The 12,183-nt window shown below is 43.1% G+C and overlaps 2 long non-coding RNA genes across 2 annotated transcripts; both read left to right on the top strand.

Annotated features, from left to right (window-relative positions):
- The first annotated feature begins 339 nt into the window (after positions 1 to 339).
- LOC119562342 lies at positions 340 to 1,635 on the top strand. Its single transcript, XR_005221806.1, has 3 exons — positions 340 to 584; positions 639 to 820; positions 875 to 1,635. It is a non-coding gene; the product is annotated as an uncharacterized LOC119562342 (long non-coding RNA).
- A 4,188-nt stretch (positions 1,636 to 5,823) lies between these two features.
- Positions 5,824 to 7,336, top strand: LOC119562341. The gene is made up of 3 exons (XR_005221805.1): positions 5,824 to 6,086; positions 6,141 to 6,322; positions 6,377 to 7,336. It is a non-coding gene; the product is annotated as an uncharacterized LOC119562341 (long non-coding RNA).
- The last annotated feature ends 4,847 nt before the right edge of the window (positions 7,337 to 12,183 follow it).

Here is a 12,183-nt window from a genome sequence, read left to right as displayed (position 1 = left end):
GATCTGAAAATACAAGGGGATTATGAAAATATGAAGAAAAATTAAGAAAAAGGCAGTAAATAACATCCCAGATGGCTCATGCGTTGTGTTAACTGTGGTGTAGTATCCAGCCTCTCACAGCAAGCAGCTTTAAGCAAGCCATGTTTCTTCTTAAGAGAACTATTGTTTTTATCTTCCTCTCCTTGGCCTGTCCTCTTTGTCGTTCAGAAGATAACGCCGACAAGAGATAGCACGGTTCAGAACATTCGGGATCTCGCTGCTAACACGCACGACGATTCAAAGCTTGCAAACATACACACAAGCTGCGGTCACCGAATTTCGGCAACGTCCCGTTAGGATTCTGTTACGCCGAAATCTCGTGGCGAATCGAATGATCTGGTCAGAATCAAATTTTCTCTCGAACGTTGCAGGCGTTTATTGAAGTCACATTTTGTTGGTACAGTCCGCTTATTCTCAGCGACATAAGTACACCAAATCAAGAGAATTATCTATGTGCCAAGAAGAAAAGAAACCAAACATCTAAGCCGACGGTTAGTCTGGCCGACTCTTTTGATTCTGCCTAAGCGGAAAGCTTTACTGTCAAGGTGATTATCAAAATTAAGTTTCTGTGAAGCCGTGGTAATTTGTGCGAGTTATAGAAAAGTTCCCGGCCAGCCGGCAAGCCAGCTTCGCGCTGCTAACGCGCTGCACTGCCACTGCTGACGCCTGGACGCCATGCGTTCGGTGGTGAAGGGTAACGGTTACCACTAGCCGATGTTGCATAACTTGCGAAGCACGAGGTTAGACCCCATTGCTTGGTGCAAAGCCAGCCCAAGTACAGGTAACTCCCCCTGAAGTGATTAGAATCTAATTAGAAGTAACAATTCTTTTATAGTACAGATGATACCGCTCACCAGCACTTGTTTTGTTGGGAGATATAAATCAAGCGAAATATCATAGCCCTTTAAATCCTGAGGACGGTGGCACTTACATAACAACCACGTGCGAGTCATCACTGCCTACTGCAGATCGGTCCGAGTTCAGGTTCAGCCTAGCGCGCCCCTCGGTGGCGCTTTCAACACATTCACGTGCGATTTATAGCCTACAGCGAGTTTCTTTCTAAATCGGCACCTTTCACCCTTGGTCGGTCTGGACCCAATGAGTCAGGATAAGTTCTAAAAAACTTATGATAACCACCTAGCTTAATATTTACAAACCATCGCCTTAAGCAAACCGGCAACTAGCCGCGCTTAATTCCCCCTTTTGGTCTAAGCCTAAAACGTCAATGGAGACCACATTCAGATAATTGATCCGCAAACATTATGCTAATCTAAGTAAAATTAATTCATTTAGAATGTAAGATCTATAAAAATAATGCTTAGTACCCCCTGAAATTCAGCTAGATCAGTGGGCCCAGTCAAAAGTAGCTAGGAAGCAAAGTTAAATTTAGAACAGCAACAATGTGCTTCTACAGGGATTCAACTGAATTATAATGAATTACCATATTGTGAAACCTCAGATCGAAAGACTCCATTGTAACTTGGAAGGTTAATAAAATGTAATCTGTCAAAAGTACATCATGCAACAAATGTATCATAACCAATAGTCGGAAAGGGAATTCTTTTGGGCCAATTCGAATAGACTCCAACATTGGAGGGTTTAGAGAAGAATGTGAAAGCGACATCTGATTCACATACTAAATTGCCTGTTCTACCTAACAATCTTTAGAGTCCAACCCTTTTGTTTTTTTTGTCTAGTCCACCAGTATTTTAGCTTCCCAGTGTGCACTTATCTTATTATGCAAGCGTGATAAGGGAAAAAAGAGATAGAAAACCACCCCGACAATTCCGACGAATCTAACTAATCTAACGCCCATAACGCTTAAATCTGTCTACCGCTCTGTCTGTCTGTCGCTTTGCTTTTTGCATATCTCCATTTCCGTTTGGCCCCTTTAGCTGAGTAACGGGTATCTGATAGTCGAGGTACTCGACTACAGCGTTCATCCTTGTCATATTTATTTTTTCTTAGTCTACGGTAACTTTAGGAGCTGGTCAGATCTATTCGATACCTGTAACTTGGGGATCACAGTCTTGCATATAAAGATAACCCAACCGGTAAAGATAGGCCTTAGTATTCGACTATAGCGTTCTTCCTTGTTTAAACTTTAAACATCAAAATAAAATCTGTCATTTTCCATGCATAACCACTAGCAATATCACAAACCAATAGCGGATTGACCGCTCTACTTCCTACTGATAATCTAATTGAACTATTTTGAAACCACTATTCAAGAGTAACTGTACTATTTCCTTATCCACAACAACATTTCGAGTAATGTAGGAGATTGTTTTTTTTGAGTCCTGGAATATACGATTACAATTTCATCAATAGAAACTAGTCGACCGGATACAACTACAAAATCTACGCTCAAAGAGGATTCAATCTAGTCGTTGATAGGAATTACAGGGTTTAACTTGTAGGTTAAGGTCCTGACCATTTAGGATTGATTGAATAGTGGTTTCAAAATAGTTTAATTAGATTATCAGTAGGAAGTAGAGCGGTCAATCCGCTATTGGTTTGTGATATTGTTAGTGGTTATGCATGGAAAATGACAGATTTTATTTTGATGTTTAAAGTTTAAACAAGGAAGAACGCTATAGTCGAGTACTTCGACTATCAGAAACCAGTTACTCAGCTAAAGGGACCAAAGGAAAATGGAGATATGCAAGCAGCAAAGCGAGATTGAAATGCGCCACCTACCGGCGGTAAACAGATTTAAGCGTTGTGGGCGTTGGAGTGGGCGTGGCAAAGTTTTTTGGATCAATCGATAGGTATTGACGAGACCAATACATTTCAGTTAAAATTTTTTATCTAGCATAAGAATTGTGGGCGCCACAGGCTTGGGCGGCTTGTGGGCGTTAGAGAGGGCGTGGCATATTCGCGTAAAAAACTTGCGCTGCGCTCAAGCCTACGGAATCTAAATCTGAAAATCCATTTCTCTATCGTTGATATTTTCCGAGATATCCGCGTTCATACTTACGATTTTTGAAGTTTGTGGGCGTTACAGTGGGCGTTAGAGTGGGCGTGGCACTCTGATAAAACAAACTTGCGCTGCGTAAGAAGCTCAGGAATCTGCACGACAAATCTCAATAGCCTGGCTCTTATAGTTTCCGAGATCTCAGCGTTCATCCGGACAGACAGACGGAAGACGGACAGACGGACATGGCTAGATCGACTCGTCTAGTGATTCTGATCAAGAATATATATACTTTATGGGGTCGGAAGCGCTTCCTTCTGCCTGTTACATACTTTCCGACGAATCTAGTATACCCTTTTACTCTACGAGTAACGGGTATAAAAAGTAAAAAAAAATTATTGAAAACAAGACGCCGGTCGATCACAGCCCACCAAATTCTAACCCAGAATACCCAAGAATTTGCAACATATCAACCAATCAAAACTAGATGTAATCATGTGTTTCATAAGCATTGCTTAGACAATTATCTACAAAGTTCTCACCATTGTTCAACATGTCGTGAAAATACTTACAATATGAGAGAGGGCCAAGATTTAGAAAGCGGACTAAGAGAGGCTGAAGAACACAGAAGTCTAGAGGCAAACCCTTACCGGGATACTGGCAGAAATATTGATTCACCCCCGTGTTCATCCAACAACCAACATTTACCAGTCTCAGGAGAAAATCCACCAATCATAGGAGACCAACATATACCACGAGAAACAGTTCATAGCGGAGTAGTTACTAGATCGATGCAACGTAGAGGTCATAAACAGCAAAAAAATAGGGTTGAAAGACCTAGTTCTCGGCTTACTCAGCAATGGAATCAATCAGAAACACATAACTACATCCAATCCCAGATTCATAGACAAGAAGCTAATATGATACATCAATTAACAACTCATAAAACAAATACTATCCAGACTCAACTAGCTTCGATAAATTTAAGAGAGCACGAAAACTTAGATCAGCGTAATCAAGCAAATCGCAACCGAAGTGCGTCTTCGATTGTTAGTAGAAGCGCACTACTGAATCACCCAGAGGGTAGTCAAAACTCATGACCACAGGGGAATTCACCAAGTATTTCTCGAGACTTCCGTACTAATGTCCCATCGTTGCCCATAGAGAAAGTGGGAATTATTCAAAACTGGCGTCTGAAGTTTGACGGAGCCAAAGAAGGAATAGCAGCTTCTGAATTTATATACCGAGTCCGTTCCTAAACAGCTCAAGCCTTATCAGGCGATTATCAATTACGGCATTATGTTTTCCGAAATAGACAGGATGCTAGATCTTGATATTATAGATGAATCGACAAGTCTGTGGAGTAGCAACGTGGTTTTAGTGAGGAAGGGAGATAAATGAAGACTTTGTCTGGATTAACGCGTAGTTAATAGCGTTACCCTCAAAGACGCTTATCCCCTACCCCACACCGACGGAATCTTGAGTAGACTACTACTTTGGGTGGTACCGTCGTTTTGTTATTAACTATGCTGCGTTAAGCTTCCCTCTGACCGAACTGTTAAAGAAAAATAAACCTCTAGAATGGAACAAGGCCGCTGAAGCTTCGTTTGAAGAGTTAAAAGCTAAATTGAATTCCGCCCCGCTCCTCAGTACTCCAGATTCCGATGGACCATTTTTGCTAATTTGTGATGCAAGTTCGTATGGTATAGGATTTGTGTGCTGGCACAGACCGACGAAGACGGAAGTGAGTTGCCCGTTGCATACATGTCAGAAAAATTCTCAAAGGCACATCGAAACTACTCCGTTACAGAGTTGGAATGTCTGGCGGTGATAAAAGGAATAAAGAAATTCCGTGCCTACATAGAAGGTCAAAAGCTCGGCGTTATCACAGACCACTCCCCTCTGCAATGGCTCATGCGGCAAAAAGATCTATCTGGTCGTCTTGCCAGGTGGGATATAAAATTGCAAGGGTTTTCGTTTCCCATAACACATAGCAAGGGTACGCAAAACGTTGTTGCAGACACTTTATCCAGAGTAAATGAGCCCGAAGTTAACGAGTTTGATGATTTGGGTCCGATAGTAGATTTAACTGAAAAGGAATTCGAATTCTTGCAGTACACCGATCTTATTGAAAACATACGGAACAATCAACCGTAGAACAGGATATACGCCATATTTTTTAGCTTTTGGCCAAAACATGTTGCTCAACGGGAAAGATTACTAACTTCTGCGTAAATTAGATCTGTTAATTGACGTCACGCATATTGACGATCGAGATGCCTTGAAAGTTGCCAGAAACAAAGCTAAAGAATCGGTGGCGCGGCCGCATGATAATAACGCCAAAGTCTATAATTTGAGAAGCCGATTAGTCCAACTTATAGGAGGAGACCCCGTTTTTGCAAGAAACTTTGTTCAAAGTAACGCAGCTAAGGAGTTTAATGCAAAACTTGCAAAAGCATTTATCAAGACAAAAGTCAATCGTAAACTCGGCTCTTCTTATTACGAGATTACGGATGAACCAGGTATTGGGTACATATCATTTGAAGGATCTGAAAATACAAGGGGATTATGAAAATATGAAGAAAAATTAAGAAAAAGGCAGTAAATAACATCCCAGATGGCTCATGCGTTGTGTTAACTGTGGTGTAGTATCCAGCCTCTCACAGCAAGCAGCTTTAAGCAAGCCATGTTTCTTCTTAAGAGAACTATTGTTTTTATCTTCCTCTCCTTGGCCTGTCCTCTTTGTCGTTCAGAAGATAACGCCGACAAGAGATAGCACGGTTCAGAACATTCGGGATCTCGCTGCTAACACGCACGACGATTCAAAGCTTGCAAACATACACACAAGCTGCGGTCACCGAATTTCGGCAACGTCCCGTTAGGATTCTGTTACGCCGAAATCTCGTGGCGAATCGAATGATCTGGTCAGAATCAAATTTTCTCTCGAACGTTGCAGGCGTTTATTGAAGTCACATTTTGTTGGTACAGTCCGCTTATTCTCAGCGACATAAGTACACCAAATCAAGAGAATTATCTATGTGCCAAGAAGAAAAGAAACCAAACATCTAAGCCGACGGTTAGTCTGGCCGACTCTTTTGATTCTGCCTAAGCGGAAAGCTTTACTGTCAAGGTGATTACCAAAATTAAGTTTCTGTGAAGCCGTGGTAATTTGTGCGAGTTATAGAAAAGTTCCCGGCCAGCCGGCAAGCCAGCTTCGCGCTGCTAACGCGCTGCACTGCCACTGCTGACGCCTGGACGCCATGCGTTCGGTGGTGAAGGGTAACGGTTACCACTAGCCGATGTTGCATAACTTGCGAAGCACGAGGTTAGACCCCATTGCTTGGTGCAAAGCCAGCCCAAGTACAGGTAACTCCCCCTGAAGTGATTAGAATCTAATTAGAAGTAACAATTCTTTTATAGTACAGATGATACCGCTCACCAGCACTTGTTTTTTTGGGAGATTTAAATCAAGCGAAATATCATAGCCCTTTAAATCCTGAGGACGGTGGCACTTACATAACAACCACGTGCGAGTCATCACTGCCTACTGCAGATCGGTCCGAGTTCAGGTTCAGCCTAGCGCGCCCCTCGGTGGCGCTTTCAACACATTCACGTGCGATTTATAGCCTACAGCGAGTTTCTTTCTAAATCGGCACCTTTCACCCTTGGTCGGTCTGGACCCAATGAGTCAGGATAAGTTCTAAAAAACTTATGATAAAAAACTTAGGTATGATAACCACCTAGCTTAATATTTACAAACCATCGCCTTAAGCAAACCGGCAACTAGCCGCGCTTAATTCCCCCTTTTGGTCTAAGCCTAAAACGTCAATGGAGACCACATTCAGATAATTGATCCGCAAACATTATGCTAATCTAAGTAAAATTAATTCATTTAGAATGTAAGATCTATAAAAATAATGCTTTAGTACCCCCTGAAATTCAGCTAGATCAGTGGGCCCAGTCAAAAGTAGCTAGGAAGCAAAGTTAAATTTAGAACAGCAACAATGTGTTTCTACAGGGATTCAACTGAAGTATAATGAATTACCATATTCTGAAACCTCCGATCGAAAGACTCTATTGTAACATGGAAGGTTAACAAAATGTAATCTGTCAAAAGTACATCATGCCACAAATGTATCACAACCAACCGTCGGAAATGGAATTCCTTTGGGGCAATACGAATTGACTCCAATATTGCCATAGTCGGGAGGGTTTAGAGGAGAATGTGAAAGCGACATCTGATTCACATACTAAACGGCCTATTCTACCTAACAATCTTTGGAGACCCACCCTCTTGTTTTTTTGTGAAGTTCACCATTAGTTTAGCCTCGAAATGTGCACTTATCTTAATATGCAAGCGTGCTAAGGGAAAGAAGAGACTTAGAACGATGTAAAGTGCACAGAACTCTATCTTGAATACAAATTTTAACTGCAATGTATTGTTCTCCACGCCCAGTTTAACGCCCACAAACCGCCCGAAAACTTCAAAAAATCGTAGATATGAACGCGGATATCTCGGAAACTATCAATTGGGATTTCAGATTTAGATTCCGATGCCTTGTTCGCAACGAAAGCTTGTTACGCGAGTATGCCACGCCCACTATAACGCCCTTAAGCCGCCCAAGCCTGTGGCGCCCATAATTTTTTTGCTAGATAAAAAATTTTAACTGAAATGTATTAGTCTCGTCAATAACTATCGATTGACCCAAAAAAAAGTTTGCACGCCCATTCTTACGCCCATAACACATATATCTGTCTTTCACCCACATAACCATATATTGAAATCGCGGGTAGGTGGCGCATTTCAATCTCGCTTTGCTGCTTGCATATCTCCATTTCCCTTTTGTCCCTTTAGCTAAGTAACGGGTATCTGATAGTCGAGGTACTCGACTATAGCGTCCTTCCTTGTTAATTAATGTTTTATTTCAATCAATTATTTCGTATCTTTTGCTTCCTTAATTATTTAAAAAACAAAGTAATAACTATCGCAAAGTTTTGTAATGATTTTAATTGTAATTTAAAGCTTCATGATATACATTTTAAACTATGTCTATCTCACTTATTCGTACCAGTTATATAACCCTCCATGTTTAGTTGTAAGACATGCGTTCACAATTATTTACTTTCTTAGCTGGTAACAAAACTGATTATGGGGAAGACAACAAATATGCCACCCTTATATTTATAATTAATATAGACATATGCAGGCTTAGAAAGTAGTTGCTGAATAGATAAGCGACAGCTTTAGTGGTATAAGAAAGAAGGCGAAAGATAAGCAGAGAGCGCAGCAGGTGCCGTCGTACACCTATGCGCGCATGACTAGGCGCTGGCGATCTGCTCCGAACATACTCCCCCCGTTGGAAGAGGTAAGGTTCCAACTATCTCGGAATCGATGGGCAGAACGGCTAGCTTGGCGACGGCTCTCTTGATCAGACCCGTAGCTGTACGGACCATAGCTACTCTGATGACTCCGTCCCCGCCGGGTATGACTTCCTGGATGCACCCAAGCTGCCATCTCAAGGGTGGAACGTTGTCCTCCTTCAGCAAAACTATGCGCCCAACCTTGATGTTAGACGTTTCGACGTGCCACTTGCTCCTCTCTTGAAGTAGGGACAAATACTCGCTGCTCCACCTTTGCCAGAAATGATGCTGCATCTGGGTAACCCGCTGCCATCTGCTGAGGCGGTCTTCTCGGAGATGACTAACGCCAGGCTCAGGAAACTTAGTGTAGCTGGAACCCTTCAGGAATTGCGCCAGTGTTAGCACCTCAAGGCTTTCAGCATTTTCTGAAATTGGACAGAGTGGACGGGAGTTAAGGATGGCAGAAATCTCATATGCAAGAGTTCTTAATTCATCGATGGCTAAGATGGATGCACCGACGACTCTGTAGAAGTGAAATTTAGCTGACTTCACAGCGGCCTCCCATAATCCACCGAAGTGCGGGGCACGCGGAGGGATGAACTTCCAATCGATCCCATCAGCTAAACAGACGGAAGATATCGATGCTGTGTGCTGCTCGCTCAAAAAGAGCTCTTTCAGCTCGGCAAGCTCTCTCTTTGCACCGACAAAGTTTGTAGCATTGTCGCTCCAAATGGTACGTGGACTGCCTCTAAGGCTGATGAATCTCCTCAGCGCTGCGATGAAAGAATCCGTCGTGAGATTCTGGACCAGTTCCAAATGAGCAGCCTTCGTGGAAAAACAGACAAAGACGCCGATATAGCACTTGTGGGGTGCCTTATTCTGGCCTCTGCCTTATGATAGAATGGCCCACAATAGTCCACTCCTATGGTATGAAAAGCTGGATTAGGCTGCACTCTATTTGCTGGAAGGCTACCCATGACGTGCTCCCAAGTAACAGGCTTCATTCGGAAACATCGGACGCATTTGTTGATAACGCTGGCGACGAACTTGCGGCCTCCAATCCGCCAGTACCTTTGCCGTAATGCGGCAAGCAGCGCCTGCGATCGTCCATGCAAATATTTCTCATGATAATAAACGATGATCGTCTTGGTGACTGGATGAACCTTGGGCAACAGTATCAGATGCCTCGTATCGTAGTCCAAGTTTGCGTTCTGAAGCCTTCCACGCACACCTGTTGGATGGTCCTCAGAAGAAGTACAGTTCCAGAGTTGATCTCCTCCACCAAAAGTCGACCTTTCAACGGCGCAGATTTGGCTCTGCAATTTGAAATGAATCGATAAATGTATGCAAATTCGCGCTGCAACTTATCGAAAGAGTTGAGGAACTTGCAGTTTGATGAACTGTCTATGCAAACGGCCCCAATTAGAGCCACAGAACGGCGCACTGGAAGATCCTTTACTGAGTCTAGCAGGGACGGCCAAGTTGACGAGCTTTGCCCGTAAGCCCAAAGGGAATGTTCCAACAATTCTCTTGGGGTACATCCTCGCGATACGACGTCTGCCGGGTTCAAGTTTGTAAAAACGTGATGCCAAGACATGTCTTTCGTCATCTCCTGAATTTTTGCGATTCTGTTTGATACGAAAACGTTTAACTCCCTCGGAGGTTGCCGAATCCACGCCAACACAATGGACGAGTCCGGCGTTTACGATTAGCTCAGCCAATAAAAGCGCTGCGGAAAGTTCTAATCTTGGAATTGTTAAGGCCTTCAATGGAGCTACCCTTGACTTGGCACAGAGCAGATGGACTGTCGATTCTCCATTGGTCTCCGATCGCAAGTATAGACACGCTCCATAAGCTGACATGCTAGCATCGCAGAATCCATGCAACTCAACGGAAGCCCTTGGTTGCAGTACGAATCGTGGGAATTTTAAGTTCTGTACGACCGATAACTGTGAGGTCAACTCCCCCCATGACGAAAGAATGGGCTCTGGCAGTGCATCATCCCAATCCACGTTCGCACTCCATAGAGATTGCAGAAATTTTGTGATATTAGGAGTTATTAAACCGAGTGGATCATAGAATTTGGCAATCGTCGACAATGCAACCCGCTTAGTGGGTCGTTGATTGGTTGGCAGTTGAGAAAAATGAAATAGGAGCTGATCAGAAGATGGATCCCAGACTAGTCCCAATGCCTTGGCGACATCCGATCCATCGTGAAATTTGACTAACTGCTCCTTGTCGCATTCAGACTCTCCTTCCAGGGCTGCTGACTCATTCGAACACCATTTGCGAATTGGAAAGTGGCCTCGCGACAGTAGTTCCATCACCTGACGACGAATTTCTCTCACCTCCTCAACTGAGTCCCCACCAGATATTTAATCATCCACATAGAAATCTCTACGAACAATTTTTGCTCCAATAGGAAATGATTCCTCCTCATCGTAAGCGAGTTGATGCATGGCTCTTATAGCCAAGAAGGCAGCTGGCTTGGTTCCATAAGTCACCCTGTTCAATTTAAAAACACTCAATTCTTCCGTGGAGCTCTCTCTCCAAACGGTGCACTGCAAGAAATCATCCGGGTACGAAACACGCACGCAACGGTACATCTTGCAGATATCTCCACAAAGGGCAACTTTAAAAAATCGAAAGCGAAGCAGTATATTAAAGATTTTTTGTTGAATTGTTGGTCCTGCCAGAAGTAAGTCGTTCAGAGAGCTACCAGAAGTTGATTTAGCAGATCCATCAAAAACAACACGAAGCTTCGTACTCGTGCTCTCCTGCTTATGTACGCAATGGTGGGGCAAAAAGAATTGTGTTTCTGGCGGTTCCTTAGTTACAAGAGACATGTGACCTAGATCGATATACTCCCTCAAAAATGCTGAATACTGAGCTTTCAGGGCTGAGTTTCTATCTAATTTAGCTTCCAAACTCTTGAAACGACGACGAGCCAAGCAATAAGAATCACCTAAAGATTCGAATCCGGAAGTGGACAAGAGACGAACAGAGTATTGGCCGTTTCCAAGTCTAATGCAATTTTCAGTAAAAAGTTGCTCACATCGCAAGTCTTCCGGCAATAAAGATGGCTTAGACGAAGTGAAGTCCTCAATTTCCCAAAATCGCTTTACAATGGCGGAAAGTGTGTCATGGGAATGATGCTGGCTTGTAAAACCGATTTATGAGTTGGCATGTTCGATGATAACCCTCCAGAGACTATCCAACCAAGCTTGGTGTTCTGAAGAGTTGGCAAAGCCCTATCCAAATGAATTTGTCCCATAGAAATTATTTCGAAAAACAACCCAGCGCCGAGTAAAAGGTCAATTCGTTGTGATTGATTGAAATTAGGGTCAGCGAGTGAAATGTTTTGCGGTATCCTCCACGATGTTGCATTTATATTGAAATGGGGTTGATAATCAGTAATACTGTGAGTCACAACCGCTGTGAATGCCGCACGATAGCTTGCATCCCGTGATTGCACAAGAATATCGACAGTCTTATCAGAGATCATGGAAGATTCTCCTATCCCAGAAATCGACGTTTGCGATCTTTTATGATTCAAGTTTAGTTGGCTAGCTAAGCGAGAGGTTATGAAGTTTAGCTGGGAGGCCGAATCTAAAATTGCTCGGCAAGGCATGAATGCTCCCATTCTATTTCTAACGTAGATAATAGCAGTTGGAAGCAACACGTAGTCGATCGGCAAAATATTTAAGGTTTTGGGTGGAGGGCTTGGTAAATGATGATCAGGATGCGATGATGTATGCGAACATGATACTAATGCTGATGAAGTAGATGGTAATGGCTGAGAGCTCGAGGATGGATCGCATGATGGAGATGAAAATGAGGTTGATTTTGCGGATGGGTCATGGTTC

This window comes from Drosophila subpulchrella, unplaced genomic scaffold (genome assembly GCF_014743375.2).
Source record: "Drosophila subpulchrella strain 33 F10 #4 breed RU33 unplaced genomic scaffold, RU_Dsub_v1.1 Primary Assembly Seq422, whole genome shotgun sequence".
NCBI lineage: Eukaryota > Metazoa > Arthropoda > Insecta > Diptera > Drosophilidae > Drosophila > Drosophila subpulchrella.
The sequence above is the reverse complement of the archived record's forward strand: the minus strand, read 5'-3'. Positions and strand labels throughout refer to the sequence as shown.